This window comes from Mesoplodon densirostris, chromosome 16 (genome assembly GCF_025265405.1).
Source record: "Mesoplodon densirostris isolate mMesDen1 chromosome 16, mMesDen1 primary haplotype, whole genome shotgun sequence".
In the NCBI taxonomy this organism is placed as follows: domain Eukaryota; kingdom Metazoa; phylum Chordata; class Mammalia; order Artiodactyla; family Ziphiidae; genus Mesoplodon; species Mesoplodon densirostris.
In genome coordinates, this window is record NC_082676.1 from 25,442,695 (window position 1) to 25,456,515 (window position 13,821).

The following is a 13,821-nucleotide window of genomic DNA, read 5'->3' on the forward strand; positions in this document are numbered from 1 at the left end:
CTCTAGTCCTAGCGGACATGGTTCACAGCCCCCATTTATATCCAAGTCTGAGATCCTCTCCATTTACTTGCAGTCCAAGCTTTTTACTGAATACCAGCTGAATGACTCCCGAGTCCTTCGGCCAGGTGATTCCAGAGGATACTGTGATCACAAAGCTATGATGATAACCACAACAACAATAGCCATTTAATAGCCACTAACATTTAATGCACACTTTGAAATAGACTAGGTACTGGGCTAAGCACCTTACATGTACTATTTTATTTCAGAGAAGGAATGACAGTTGCTCTAAGACCTGGGTAAAGGGATCTGTGGGGGACTCCACGCCTGGAACAAAGCAGCAAACACGGGGAACTAAAGGATCCCTGTAGGCCAGGGTCAAAGCACAAAGGCAGATGCACTAATGGGTGGGTGGTAAGAGGAAAGGACTATCAGCACCTCCAATTAACATGTCAACAAACTGAACTCATCTTCCATTTCCCAGCCCCCATGTTTCACCAAATGGTATAACAATTCTCCGAAGTACATTTTTTTAACATCTTTATTGGAGTATAATTGCTTTACAATGTTGTGTTAGTTTCTGCTGTATAACAAGGTGAATCAGCTATATGCATACATATATCCCTATATCCCCTCCCTCTTGTGCCTCCCTCCCACCCTCCCTATCCCACCCCTCTAGGTGGTCACAGAGCACCGAGCTGATCTCCCTGTGCTACGCGGCTGCTTCCCACTAGCTATTTACATTTGGTAGTGTATATATGTCCATGCCACTCTCTCACCAAGTACGTATTTAGACTCCAGAATGTACACTCATGCTCTCCAGCCCCTTCTTCCCTCATTCCCACAATTGCCAAGTCCCTGTAGGGGTTTTTTTTGTTTTTGTTTTTGTTTTCAGTCTCTTAACAGCTCTATATCCAAATCATCTTCTTTATTCCCTACTGTGTCAACTTCCTCTGGGTTCAGGATCTCATTATCTCCTGCCTGCACTGCTGGAATAATTCTTAGAATTTATTGACATTACGAGGACAGGCTGTTACAGCAGCCTCTTCCCTGGTCTCTCTTTCACTAGTCTCCCCCAACCCCTCCTGTTCCAATCTATTGAGCCCACAATGCCAGACTAATGTTCCTAATGCCACTCCCCTGCTCAAAAAAATGTCATGGCTCCCAATCACCTCAGCCTTGCTCTCTAGACTCTCATACCATGGGTCTGGTCATCATCTACCTTACCTCTACTGTGGGCTTTCCAGCTCCCATACTTTTATCCATGTTGTTGCCTTGCCTGGAATGCCTCTCTTCATTTGTACATATTCAAATCCTTCTTAATCTTCAAGGCCTAGCAATTCAGTGAAGTTATCCTGAACCCTTTCTTACCTCTCTGTCATGTTCTTGAAACATCTCTGGCTGTGACTACTATCTGGCTCTGGCCTCACCATCCACTAAGGCTTCAGAACACTTCCCCTGTTGTTCTTCCTTGTAAAGATTCCTACTGCCTCCAGACAAGGAAAACCTAGTCAGTTAAGATTTCTGTTCAAATTCCTACTACATACATACATTCGTTTATTTATTTATTCATTCATTTATGGCTGCATTGGGTCTTTGCTGCTGCGTGGAGTTCATTCATTCATGCATTTATTTATGGCTGCGTTGGGTCTTTGCTGCTGTGTGGGGGCTTTCTCTATTTGCAGCGAGTGGGGGCTGCTCTTCGTTGCGGAGCACACGCTCTAGTCGCACGGGCTTCAGTAGTTGTGGCGTGAGGGCTCAGTAGTTGTGGCTCACAGGCTCTAGAGCGCAGGTTCAGTAGTTGTGGCGCACCGGCTTAGTTGCTCCACAACATTTGGGACCTTCCTGGACCAGGGCTCAAACCCGTGTCCCCTGCATTGGCAGGCGGATTCTTTTTTTTTTTTTTTTTTTTTAATTCTTGGCTGTGTTGGGTCTGTGCTGTGCACGGGCGGGGTGAGCGGGAGCTACCCTTCGGGGCCGTGCACAGGCTTCTCATTGCAGTGGCTTCTCTTGTTGTGGAGCACCGGCTCTAGGCGCGCGGGCTTCAGTAGCTGTGGCTTGCGCGGGCTCCAGAGCGCAGGCTCAGTAGTTGTGGCGCATGGGCTTAGTTGCTCCACAGCATGTGGGATCCTCCCAGACCAGGGCTCAAACCCGTGTCCCCTGCCATGGCAGGCAGACTCTCAACCACTGCGCCACCAGGGAAGTCCCGGCAGGCGGATTCTTAACCACTGTGCCACCAGGGTAGTCCCCTACTACTCTTATCTTACTCTGGACCTATCTCCTAACAAGAGACCTGAGTTTTAATCTGAGTCTCAGATTCCTTAACTACAAAATGGGGATACAATTCCCATCCAGCCTACAATATAGGGATTTTGTAAGAATCAATGTGACAACAGGCGAGGAAAGGAGAAGGGTTGAGATGGGAGACCCAGCCAAATCTTTAACAGCTCTTTTTTTCAGCTGCAAAACCCCAAGTCTTCTACCCAATTAATCGAAAACAATTCCTGGGCCTTCTTAGCCATGGTCACAACTCTGGGTTAGGGGTTATAGAGGATGCAGGGATGAATGAGAACAAATCTTATCCTTAGGCTCCTGGCAAGAACTGCAGAGTAAAGTCCTGGTAGGACTGTGTCAGCTTCCTACAAAGGATGACTAAGAATATTAGGCAGACTATGGAAAACAGTATGGAGGTTCCTTTAAAGACTAGAAGCAGAGTTACCATATGATCCAGCAATCCCACTCCTGGGCATATTATCTGGAGAAAACTCTATTTGAAAAGATACATGCACCCCAGTGTTCACAGCAGCACTATATATAATACCCAAGACATGGTAGTAACCTAAATGTCCACCAACAGATGAATGGATAAAGATGTGGTGTGTACACACATACATACACCCACACCCACACCCACACCCACACACGAAATATTACTCAGCCACAAAAAAGAATGAAACAGGGCTTCCCTGGTGGCGCAGTGGTTGGGAGTCCACCTGCCCAATGCAGGGGACACAGGTTCAAGCCCTGGTCCAGGAAGATTCCACATGCCACGGAGCAACTAAGCCCATGTGCCACAACTACTTAGCCTGTGCTCTAGAGCCCATGAGCCACAACTACTGAGCCTGCGTGCCACAACTGCTGAAGCCCCGCAATGAGAAGCCCATGCACCACAATGAAGAGTGGCCCCCACTCGCCGCAACTAGAGAAAGCCTGCGCCCAGCAAAGGAAACCCAACGCAGCAAATAAATAAATAAATGAATGAATGAATGAATGAAACAATGTCATTTGCACCAACATGGATGGACCTGGAAACTATCATACTAAATGAAAGAAGTCAGAAAGAGAAAGACAAATACGATACGATATCACTTACATGTGGAATCTAAAATATGATACAAATGAATATTTACAAAATAGAAACAGACTCAGAGCCACAGAAAACAACTATGGTTACCAAAGAGGGAGGGGGGTGGGAGAGGGATAAATTAGGAGTTTGGGATTAGCAGATACAAACTACATATAAAATAAACAACAAGGACCTACTATATAGCACAGGGACCTATATTCAATATCCTGTAATAAACCATATTGGAAAAGAATAGGAAAAAGAATGCACGTGCGTGCACACACACACACACACACATAACTGAATCACTTTATTGTACACCAGAAACTAACACAACATTGTAAATCAACTATACTTCAATTTTTTAAAAAATTTGAAATAAAAGAACATTAGGCAGGACCTAACAGTTTCAAAAGTGCTATGTATTATAAATGTGGAAAAAGAAACCAGTCTGGGGCTTCCCTGGTGGCGCAGTGGTTAAGAATCTGCCTGCCAATGCAGGAGACACAGGTTTGAGCCCTGGTCCGGGAAGATACCACATGCCGTGGAGCAACTAAGCCCGTGTGCCACAACTACTGAGCCTGCGCTCTACAGCCCACGAGCCACAACTACTGAGCCCGTGTGCCACAACTACTGAAGCCCGCGTGCCTAGAGCCCGTGCTCCACAAGAGAAGCCACCACAATGAGAAGCCTACGCACTGCAACGAAGAGTAGCCCCCACTCACCGCAACTAGAGAAAGCCTGTGCACAGCAACAAAGACCCAGTGCAGCCAAAAATAAATAAATAAGAAATTAATTTAAAAAAAAAAAAGAAAGAAAGAAATCAGTCTGACTAGAAGTGGCCTCAGAAGCTTCATTAGAGCAAGGGCTTAGGCCAGGCCTTGATGCAGGGTGACAGGAAGACGTGGGCTACTATGCACCAGGCACTGGGCTAGGTGTTATGCTGGTAACCCTTGTAATACCCTGTGAAGCAAGTGATGGCATGCCCATTTTATAGCCAAGATGGGGGAGGAGGCTAAGTGTGTCATTCAAGGTCAAACAGCTGGTAAGTAGCAGAGCTAAGATTTGAACCTAGGTCTGCTTTACTCCAAAGCCTAATGTGCTTGCTTACTTACTTCATGGTCTGCCTTACTCATTATGTAGCAACATGAAAGGGGACCAGATAAACTCTTAAGTTCTTTCTACCTCAAAAATCCAATGATTTGAATGGGGGTGGGGGAGAGAAGAGAGGAGCAAAGAAGAGGTTTACTGCTGCTATGTCTTTCCCGTAAGACTGTGACCTTATGGCAGGTTTAGGGTCTTATTAACTAAAATGCCCAAGTATCTGACACAGCCTGGCACGTAGGAGACATTAAGTATTTAGGGAACCTGTGAGTGAATAAAACACCAGCCCTATCAACCTTTGTTCTAAGGTCTAGAAGTAAGGTCCAAAATCTCAAGCTCCATGTTCTGACTCTCAGCCCCAATATCTATATCAACTATCTACTAGTCTCTCAGCTGAAGGTACCCTTTTCCCATTCTTGTTTTCAGGAGTTAGGGAAGAGGTGAGAAGAGAAAAGGATATGAAAGGAAGTTAGGTGGTTAACAGAGAAAAGAGAGGTAGAAGAAAGGGGTGAAAGGAGAGAAGTAAGGAAGGAAACAAAAAGGAAGGGGGTGCCAGGGCAGGATTAAAATGTCTGACACCTAGACTTTGAGAAAGGTTTCTTTTTCCTTCTGATTCCAGAAACAAAATTGTTTTTGTTTTTTTTTAAGAGCAGTAGTAGGAATTCCTCTTTATATATTTTAAATGGAGGGGAATTGCTTGTCCAAATCCCAGACCAAATCTGTCAGCAGGAGGTAAAGTGAAATTCCTCAGGACTCCCATCCTCAGTTCTCACCACCTTCCTGCCCCAGCCTAATCCTTGCTCACCTGGTTTAGGCTGAGGCCTGCAGAGATCAGAAGACATGAAAGTTCTTCCTCTATTCCTCTGCTCCTTCTACAAAGGTTGCTCCAGGCTAATAAGCCCTGGGAGTCTAACCTTCTTTACAGATAAGGGGATACTGATACCCTCTGGACCCATCCCCAAAGCTCCCTGTCAGGATAGCTTTGTTGACTCCTAAGGGAAAAGTGTTTCTCCCCTTCTGCTTAATTTCTCAAATGTGTGTGAATGTATTGGGGTAAAAATGGGATGGAGGAGGCAAGGTCCCTTCAGGACTCTCTAGATCCTGGGTCCTAATACAGCTCAACCCTCTTTAGGTCTGATCTACATATTATATACAGGTATCTCTCTTTCTTACTAAATCAACAGAGAGAGCCCTGGGCTGAGAGAAAACCTAAAGGCTAGTTCCAGTTCTACCTATAATGCATTGTGTGACCTTGTCAAATCATTTCACCTTCCTGGACCTTTTTTCCATATCTGTAAAATGAGGGTGATAGTATCTACTATTCTGGAGGATTTTTTGATGCATCAAACAAGATTGTCAAGAAACAGTTTAACTGTTTAAATCTATTTAGTTTGATATAAAGGTAAAGAAGGAATGAGGGGATGGTCTCTTTAAAAAATGAAATAAAATAAAAAGAGGGCTGTACCACCTTTCACTTGAAGAGATCGGCTCTGAGTGAAAAGACTTAGGAAGAGCTGTGGCAGAGACTGTCACTGTCTGTACCTCCACCAAAAGACAGTAAAGCACCGAGACTGAAAAAGCTCAAGAGCTACATGTATGCAAATACCAACAGTTCCAAGTACAAAGAAGGTAAGAACCAGTAGAAGTCACATATTACTCAGGGGAAGTAACAAAAAGTAGTAATGACCAATTTAGTGGTGAAGAGCTCAGGCTCTAGAATCACACACCTGGGTTTGAATCCCAGCTCTGTCTCTTACTAGCTTTGTGACCTTAGGCAAGGTATTTACCTTCTGTGCCTCAGTTTCCTACATTTGTTTTAAAAGGTTCCTGCTTCATAAATGTGTTATTGGGAGAAATAAATTAAATAGCATGGGAAAGCCCTTACCTCAGGGCCTGGCATAAGTGACTTAATGATAGATATTATTTTTCCATTTAAATACCACAAAGGATGAATCAAGCAATAAAAAAGGCCTAGGAGAAAAGAAAGAAATGTACATTTGCTATTATCTTATTATGTACCATGAGACCCAAAGCCTTAATTATTCTCATTTATTCCTAATAACCTCTTGAAATCCATAGAATTATCCCCATCTTACAGGAGGAAACTGAGCCTCAGAAGTAATTTGTCTAAAACCACACAGCTGGGAAAAAGAACTTACTTCAATAGGTCTGGCTGCAAAACTGTGTTCTTTCTACTACATATATACCTTGCACTTTCTCATGCTCAAAAATAAGGAGCCCCCCACATACTAAAATAGGCTCCAATAATAAAGTGTTAGGGAATGGACCAACTTCTCCCATTTTGTACTCGATGAAGCAACTATTAGTTTTGTATGCCTGGGGAAAAGATGGGCAGGGGTGAAATGCAAGTGCACCATCAAGTTCCAGAGTTGCAGACTGGACTTATCAGGCCTTCCCAAGGAGCTCTCACATTTGTCGCAGTAAAAGAGGAGACAGGGCCTTTTGCCAAACTGAATACCACACCCTAAAGGACAAGATGTTCTAATGTTGTTAACAAACAGGCAAAAAGTCGTGAGAGGTGCCAGGGCAGAACTCAAATACCTGATCAAAACACCTTATACCGGGAGGGAATACAATGCTATGTATGAACACTTTTGCAAGAGTCAGCATGTACTGTGTCCTGAGTGCGCATATGGTCCCTATTTCTGGGAAGCACTTTACTATGGCCCAGATGACTGGAAGTTTACTCTTAAGACAAGCATTCCTTCCCTTGGGCTAAACTATTATTTTGGAGCATTCCATTAAAAAATAATAATTAAAAAAAAAAAAAGGGAACAGGTCCTTACAGGAGTATATGGAAACCAGGAATCTACAGCTGGCGAGTAGGGGAAAGAAGCCAGGAAGTAAATTAAGAAAAATCTGAGAGAAGAACTGGGGCCTGGATATCAAAGGCTTTGGGTAGGGTGGGGAACCAAGCAAAAGACCTAAGACAAGAGAAAGGGAGTGCTTCAGGGGGCTAAGAAGATATTTTGACAGAAGAAATTATTTCCTACATTTGTAAAACAAATTTTTAAAAAAAATAGTACATCCCTGGGACTTCCCTGGTGGCGCAGCGGTTAAGAATTCACCTGCCAATACAGGGGACATGGGTTCGAGACCTAGTTCGGGAAGATCCCACATGCCGCGAAGCAACTAAGCCCGTGCGCCACAACTACTGAGCCTGTGCTCTGGAGCCCACGAGCCACAACTACTGAGCCCATGTGCCACAACTACTGAAGCCCGCGCACCTAGAGCCCGCGCTCCGCAACAAGAGAAGACACTGCAGTGAGAAGCCTGCCCACCACAACAAAGTGTAGCCCCCACTTGTTGCAACCAGAGAAAGCCCATGTGCAGCAACAAAGACCCAACGAAGCCAAAAATAAATAAATTAAAATAAATAAATTAAAAAAAAATAGTACGTCCCTATAAAACCTCTGGTGTTTATAGAGTAGAGCAATCTCCAGGGCATACAGGAAGACTGACTGAAAGAGGTGTTTATTTTTTTTTGGCTGTGTCGCATCTTACTTGCAGCACGCGGGATCTTTCATTGCGATGCGCAGGCTCCAGAGCACACAGGCTCTGTAGTTGGGGTGCACGAGCTCAATAGTTGCGGCATGCAGGCTTAGTTGCCCCATGGCATGTGGGATCTTAGTTCCCTGTCCAGGGATTGTACCCGTGTCCCCTGCATCGTAAGGCAGATTCTTTACCACTGGACCACCAGGGAAGTCCCTGAAAAAGGTGTTTCTGAAGTGATATCTTCCTTTAGAGAGGGGAAGGAAAATAGAAGCTAGGTTCTCTAGGCCTCCGGGGTGACAACCAAGGCAGAAGTGAGCAGCCACAGGACATAATCTTAGCATAACAGCTCCAGGTTCAATCAGGCAGGGCTCACCTGCAGGTAGTCTCAGACCCATTTCTGCTACAGTCAGCACTTGAAGGTGCACAACTGCCCATAGACAGTAGGGAGTACAAGACGGGCCATAGAGCAAACAGTCCTTGTCCCAGGAGCCACGCTTGCCAATCTGTTTTAGTTCTGTCCAGCTTGCCCCCCTAACCTCTTGGCCTCAAAACTCTAACTGCTTCAATCTTCGTGAGGCCTGCTTTTCCCAGCCTGGATCAAACACCATGGTCCTGCAGTTCTAGACTCCTTCCAGTCACAAGAATACCTGACCTTGACTCTCATGAGTGGCTCTATTGCGTGTTGCCTATGCCCTGGCATAATAAACCAACTGGCTGTGTTGCCATGGGGGTTAAAAAAATGACCTCACAACATAATAAAAATGCAGCCAAGTCACAAAATGGCTCAGTAAAACCCTCTTCTGCTCCCCAACAAAGACAGGTGTCAGGATGCCCAGCATATCGCAAAAAGAGGCCCTGGAGGGCAGCTGGCTTCTTAATGACAGGTGACATTAGGGTTCCTGAGCCCAATCCATGTCCATGTATGAGAACACTATACATGCCATAAATAGATGAAACTCAATCCAGGCAGTCTCTAGGCTGCCTGGAAGAATGTCCAGAGAATACAACAGACCTGCAAGACAACCATTCTTGCCTCTGCCTTTTCTGGGCAGCTAACAGCCTTTCTCCTTCCTCAGCTGAAGCTGTCTCTAGTTTCCCCCTTCTCCTTCCCTGAAAGACCAACCCCGCAGGAATCATCAAGGGAGGCACAAGTAATTACTGCTTTCTTTTCTCCATGCCAATGAGACAGTTGGATGGTTCCCCTTCCCCCTCTTGAGCTGGAAGCAAGAATCTAAGGCTTTATAATCTGTAACCAACACACCAAAGCTGGGGCCAGACAGTGTTCCGTAACTGAACCGTACAGAAGATGGCTTTTTGTCCCTGATGAGACCAGAGCTGGAAGAGGCCCCACAACTTTACAGGAGTGGTAAGAGCAGAGTGAGAGGATCTGTCCAAAGTCACAGAAGGAAGGCAGTGGCACGGCCAGAATCAGTCTCCTTACTCCCAATCAGGGCACTTCCCACATCATCCAGACTTCCTCCAGTACAGAATAAATTTGGAGGTGTCCTCAGTGTACCTGGAAACTGGAACTACAAATTTCAAGTTTACATATCAGTTTTTTGAATAGGTATTTAAAAAGCAATGACAATGCTCTGCAGAAGTGGACTCAGTCCCAGAACTGGGGTTCTGGGGCAGAAAGCCAGGATCTGAGAGACAATGCCAATTTTACCCCAAAATTTAAATCACAAGTAGATGGTCAGGCAAAAAAACAATCTGTTAACTTTAGTTGGGATTCAGCTCAGTTACGTGAAGACTGTAGATCCCAAGGGTGGGGTCAGAACTAGCCTTAAGAATGAATTTCAGGTCTGGCGGATAAAAGACCACTTTAGTATAGAACACTAGGACCTCATATTTCACAGATGAGGAAATGGAATCTAGCACTATTTTTTTTTTCATACATGTGTTGTTTAGAAGGCACCCAGTCTCGGGTGTTTTTGTTCTAGCAGCCCAAACAGACTAAGACACATGGCTTTAACCTAAATGTCAGAGGACTGTCTGCTCTCTAAGGAGACTGACCAGTGATTACCTTACTTAATTTTCTGGCCAACTGTCCATGTCATTGCTTCTTATCTCAGGGTAATCACAGAGTTTTGTCCAGAAAACTAATTTTGGGGGGAACTTCTCTCTTTCGCTTGGTGGGGAGTATTTGTCCTCATTTTTATTGGGGTTACCCCATTTATCTGTTTTTATCTCATCTTTCAGGAATTCCTTATTGTTTCATCTATTGGGAGTATTTCTCCTAGTCTTCCAACTATGTCACAGATCTCTAGCAGACGATCACTCATGCCAAAAACCGAATCTGGAAACTGGATTAAGACAATTTCCATAGTTTAAATAACAACGCCAAAAGGGAGACATGTCTTTAAAAAGAATTTAACCACCAACAGATATTTGCAAAATCGCAGTTCAGTACTTTATACAATGGTTATCCTTCAAAACATACAAACTGGGATCTGCCATAACTTGTGCTGTGATACCCCCAAGTGACATCTCCCCTTGTTGCAGGAAAGACAGTGAGGCATGAGACGATGCTCATGTCCCAGGTCTTAGGCGAGTCCCTGGGATGGCCACCGAGTGTGGCTTCTTGAACAGGAAAGAATTCAAGAGCGAGCCAAACTAAGATGAAAGATGGTTTACTCAGGGAGAAACAGACTCCACAGACAAGAGTGTGGGCCATCTCAGAAGGTGAGAAAGGCCTCGAATCTAGCACTATTGAGGGCATCACAGCGAAAGACCCAGGGTGAAGCAGCAGACAGAAGGATGCTATGGCTCAGAGCTAGCCATGACCTGCCTGCCTAGCCATGGTCAGAGAAAAAGGAAGGCAGAGCCTCTGGGAAAAGGAGCCAGCATATGCAAAGGCTGTGCTGAGAAGAAAATGGTTCAAGTTTTTAAACTGGACTAATTTGTAGAATCTAACACAATTCTTTAATCTCTTTTTTTTTTTAACCTGAAGACAGACTGTCAGCCTCTAAAATCTCTTCCCTTCCCTCTCACTTCTATCCTAGCTCTATCACTTCAGGTTGGAGTCAGCAACTCAAATCCAGTCCTCAAACAATTCTGACTCCAGGCAGGAAATATTTAAAACAGTCTTCGCCCTAACTCCCATCTCCTATCCATACGGCCTGGATGTCAACCCTTCCTCTCTGTTCGCCTGTACCACAGAATTGATTGTGGGGTTCCTTGTGGTATTCCAGGATATTGCCAGTGCTGACCACCAGGCTTCAACTTCTGGAGGGCACAAAATCATGTACTGTATTCTACAAATGGCCCCAGGTCCATGTGAGAACGCCTGCCTCAGATCACCTGCCTAACACCTCAGGCCCTCCTAGGACTAAAGCCCAGCTCTGAATCCAAGACTACGCCTTCCCACCAGTAGCCATTCCTCAGAGACTGCCTGCCAGCCTAGACTTATTCTTGAGTTTGCCAGTCTCCCCATCCTTCTGCAGGGAAGGCAGCATGGTATAGTAGAAATAGCATGCATACAGATCTGGGTTTGGGCCCTGGATCCGGCCACCTAAACTGGGTATCCTTAAGCATTATTATTTACCTGCTCCCCTATATCCTCTTAAGAGCTTTGATTACTGTCTGTTTTTTCCACCACTCTCCCCTATGGGAAGAGGGAATATTTAGGTATTTCCCTGTATCCTCAGTGAGTCAGTCTCTGTCTACTGAATGATCCTCTAAAACTAAGTTCCCACATCTGTAAAACGATATCTGTGATGATATCACCTGTCTCAGAGTTATGAGATAAAGGAACCAAAAAAATGTAAATTGCCTGGATCAGTGCCTGGCCCTTATTCTTATACTCTATCAAGGATATCAGGGCCAAATGTTTATCTGTACTGAACTAGACTGTCCATCCTAGAGACACAATGCCTGCTGAACCCTAGGGTCATCTGGACCTGACCTCCAGTGTCTGTTCCACTCCAGTAATTAGACTGAGTGCCAGTTCCTAGAACCTTGCCAGTAAAAACAGCTAGAGATGACTATTCTCCTCACAGTCAAAGGCAGTGAATTTGAAGCAAATGATGTATGTATATACACAAATACTCTAGATTGAAAGGAGGGGGGAACACAGGATAAAAGAAAAAAAGGGAAAAGGCTGTGCTCTGAAGTTGAGGTCTTAAAGAAGAAAGCCCAGATCCTAAGAGGTAGCTAAAGTCATTTGAAGGGCCAGGAACACGAAACAAACTGGCTGAGGTCACATAGTAAACTGAAGGGAGAAATGAGTTTGGAACCCACCACTGCGGTCTCCCATCTAGTGATTTTTCCTATCCTCCAGGGTAGATGCACAGCATTCTAGGAAAAAGGGAGTGAGTCATAAGGGATTCAGCGTAGTGGCAGGGAGAGACGCATAAGGGATATCAAGTGGTACTTACATAGTTTCCTGCTTTGAAAGGTGACTGAGAAAGAAATCAATCCAGCCTTTAGTTTTGCAGGGGGCGAATAGGCTCTGGAAGTTAAAGGGCAGAAATAAACTCAATCTGGCCAGAACAAGTGCCAGCAGTTAGGGAAGGGGAAGGGCACAGGATGTCCTCAAACCATCATGAGCCCTTCTCCCACAACACCAGCGGCTCAGGGAGACCAAAACCCTCTGCCCACCCATCCCCAACTTCACAACTCAGACTGTAAACTATGTTCCAGGTTTTCTAGGATATCTGTCCTTCCCAACAGTGGGCCCTCAGATTTATAAAATTGGGGGGGGGGTGAAGTATAGAGAAGTAGCAGAATAAGAGTTCTGTGCCATGAGGAAAAATCTGATTGATTCTTTTCTTTGTTCTATTCACAATATTCACCTGAACTTCTGGGAAGGTAAGTGATTTGCCCAAGGTCACACAGCTAATAAGGACAAATCAGGACGTGCCTGCATCCTGTGTCCTTTGGGATATGGTGACGTTCAGCGAATTTGACCTTTACAAAGTTCTGAGAGGTAGGTAAGGCAGGTGTTCTCTGTTAAATCATGCTGTCCCTTCTTCTGCAAAGTCTCATTTGACACCTCCCATTCATTTCCGGCTTAGTCCTGACATTTATCTCCTCTTCCAGAACTTTCGTAATTACCTTCTAACTCAGAGGTCAGCAAACTTTTTCTGTATAGGGCCAGCAGTCTCTGTAGTATTCAACTTTGCCAAGGTAATATGAAAGCAGTCATAGAGGAACAAATGAATGTGGCTGTATTCCAGTACAACTTTACAAAAAGAGGCAGCGGACTGATTCAGCCCACAGGCCAGTTTGCCTGACATCTGTTCTAACTAATCTCCTGTCTCCAATCACCCTGTCCCTCAATCCACCACACACACTCATACCACAATCCTACACCCTCAATGGATCCCCTTTGCCTACAGGATAGTTTAAACTCTACGTCATCCTCTATCATATCCTTCCCTGCACACTGTACTCCATCACAGCAGGCTGTCACCTGGCAACTTCTTACCTTCCACCATGCTCTTCCCTAACACCTGCAATGCCCTTCTCCATTCCTCTGCCAATATTACCTATTTCAGGGACAAGCTCAAATGCCAACACCTGTGAGAAGTCTTTTCTGGCTCTGCCTCACATAATTAGTCACTACATGGCTGTCCCTCACCCACTACTGTCTCCCTACTCCCCCACAATTCTAAGCTTCTCAGGGGCATGGAGTGTGTCTTATTCAACTCTGTATCCCTTGCAGTATCTAACGTAACACCCAGTGTCCACTGACTGAACAGGCTTCTGGGCTAAGAGAAAGTCATTAGAACATGGGAATCTTTGGCTCTAACAGAACCATGAGATGACTCACAGCACCAACAGAGCCTTCACGTTGCTTCAGGGGCTGCCTCCCTCCCTCCCCATCATGTTCCCTGTCTGGCCAGGTAACT

General features: G+C 45.0%; 1 protein-coding gene across 6 annotated transcripts in view; it reads right to left on the reverse strand.

Moving 5' to 3' along the window:
- Positions 1 to 13,821, reverse strand: part of RALY (RALY heterogeneous nuclear ribonucleoprotein) — an 81,745-nt gene that overhangs the window by 45,128 nt on the left and 22,796 nt on the right. For 2 of the 6 annotated variants that reach the window (XM_060079028.1, XM_060079027.1), the window contains exon 2: positions 12,346 to 12,419. The exons of the other annotated variants lie outside the window; for them this stretch is intronic. The gene's annotated coding sequence lies outside the window, so the exon portion shown is untranslated. The remainder of the gene's footprint in view (positions 1 to 12,345; positions 12,420 to 13,821) is intronic. 6 annotated transcript variants of the gene reach the window in all.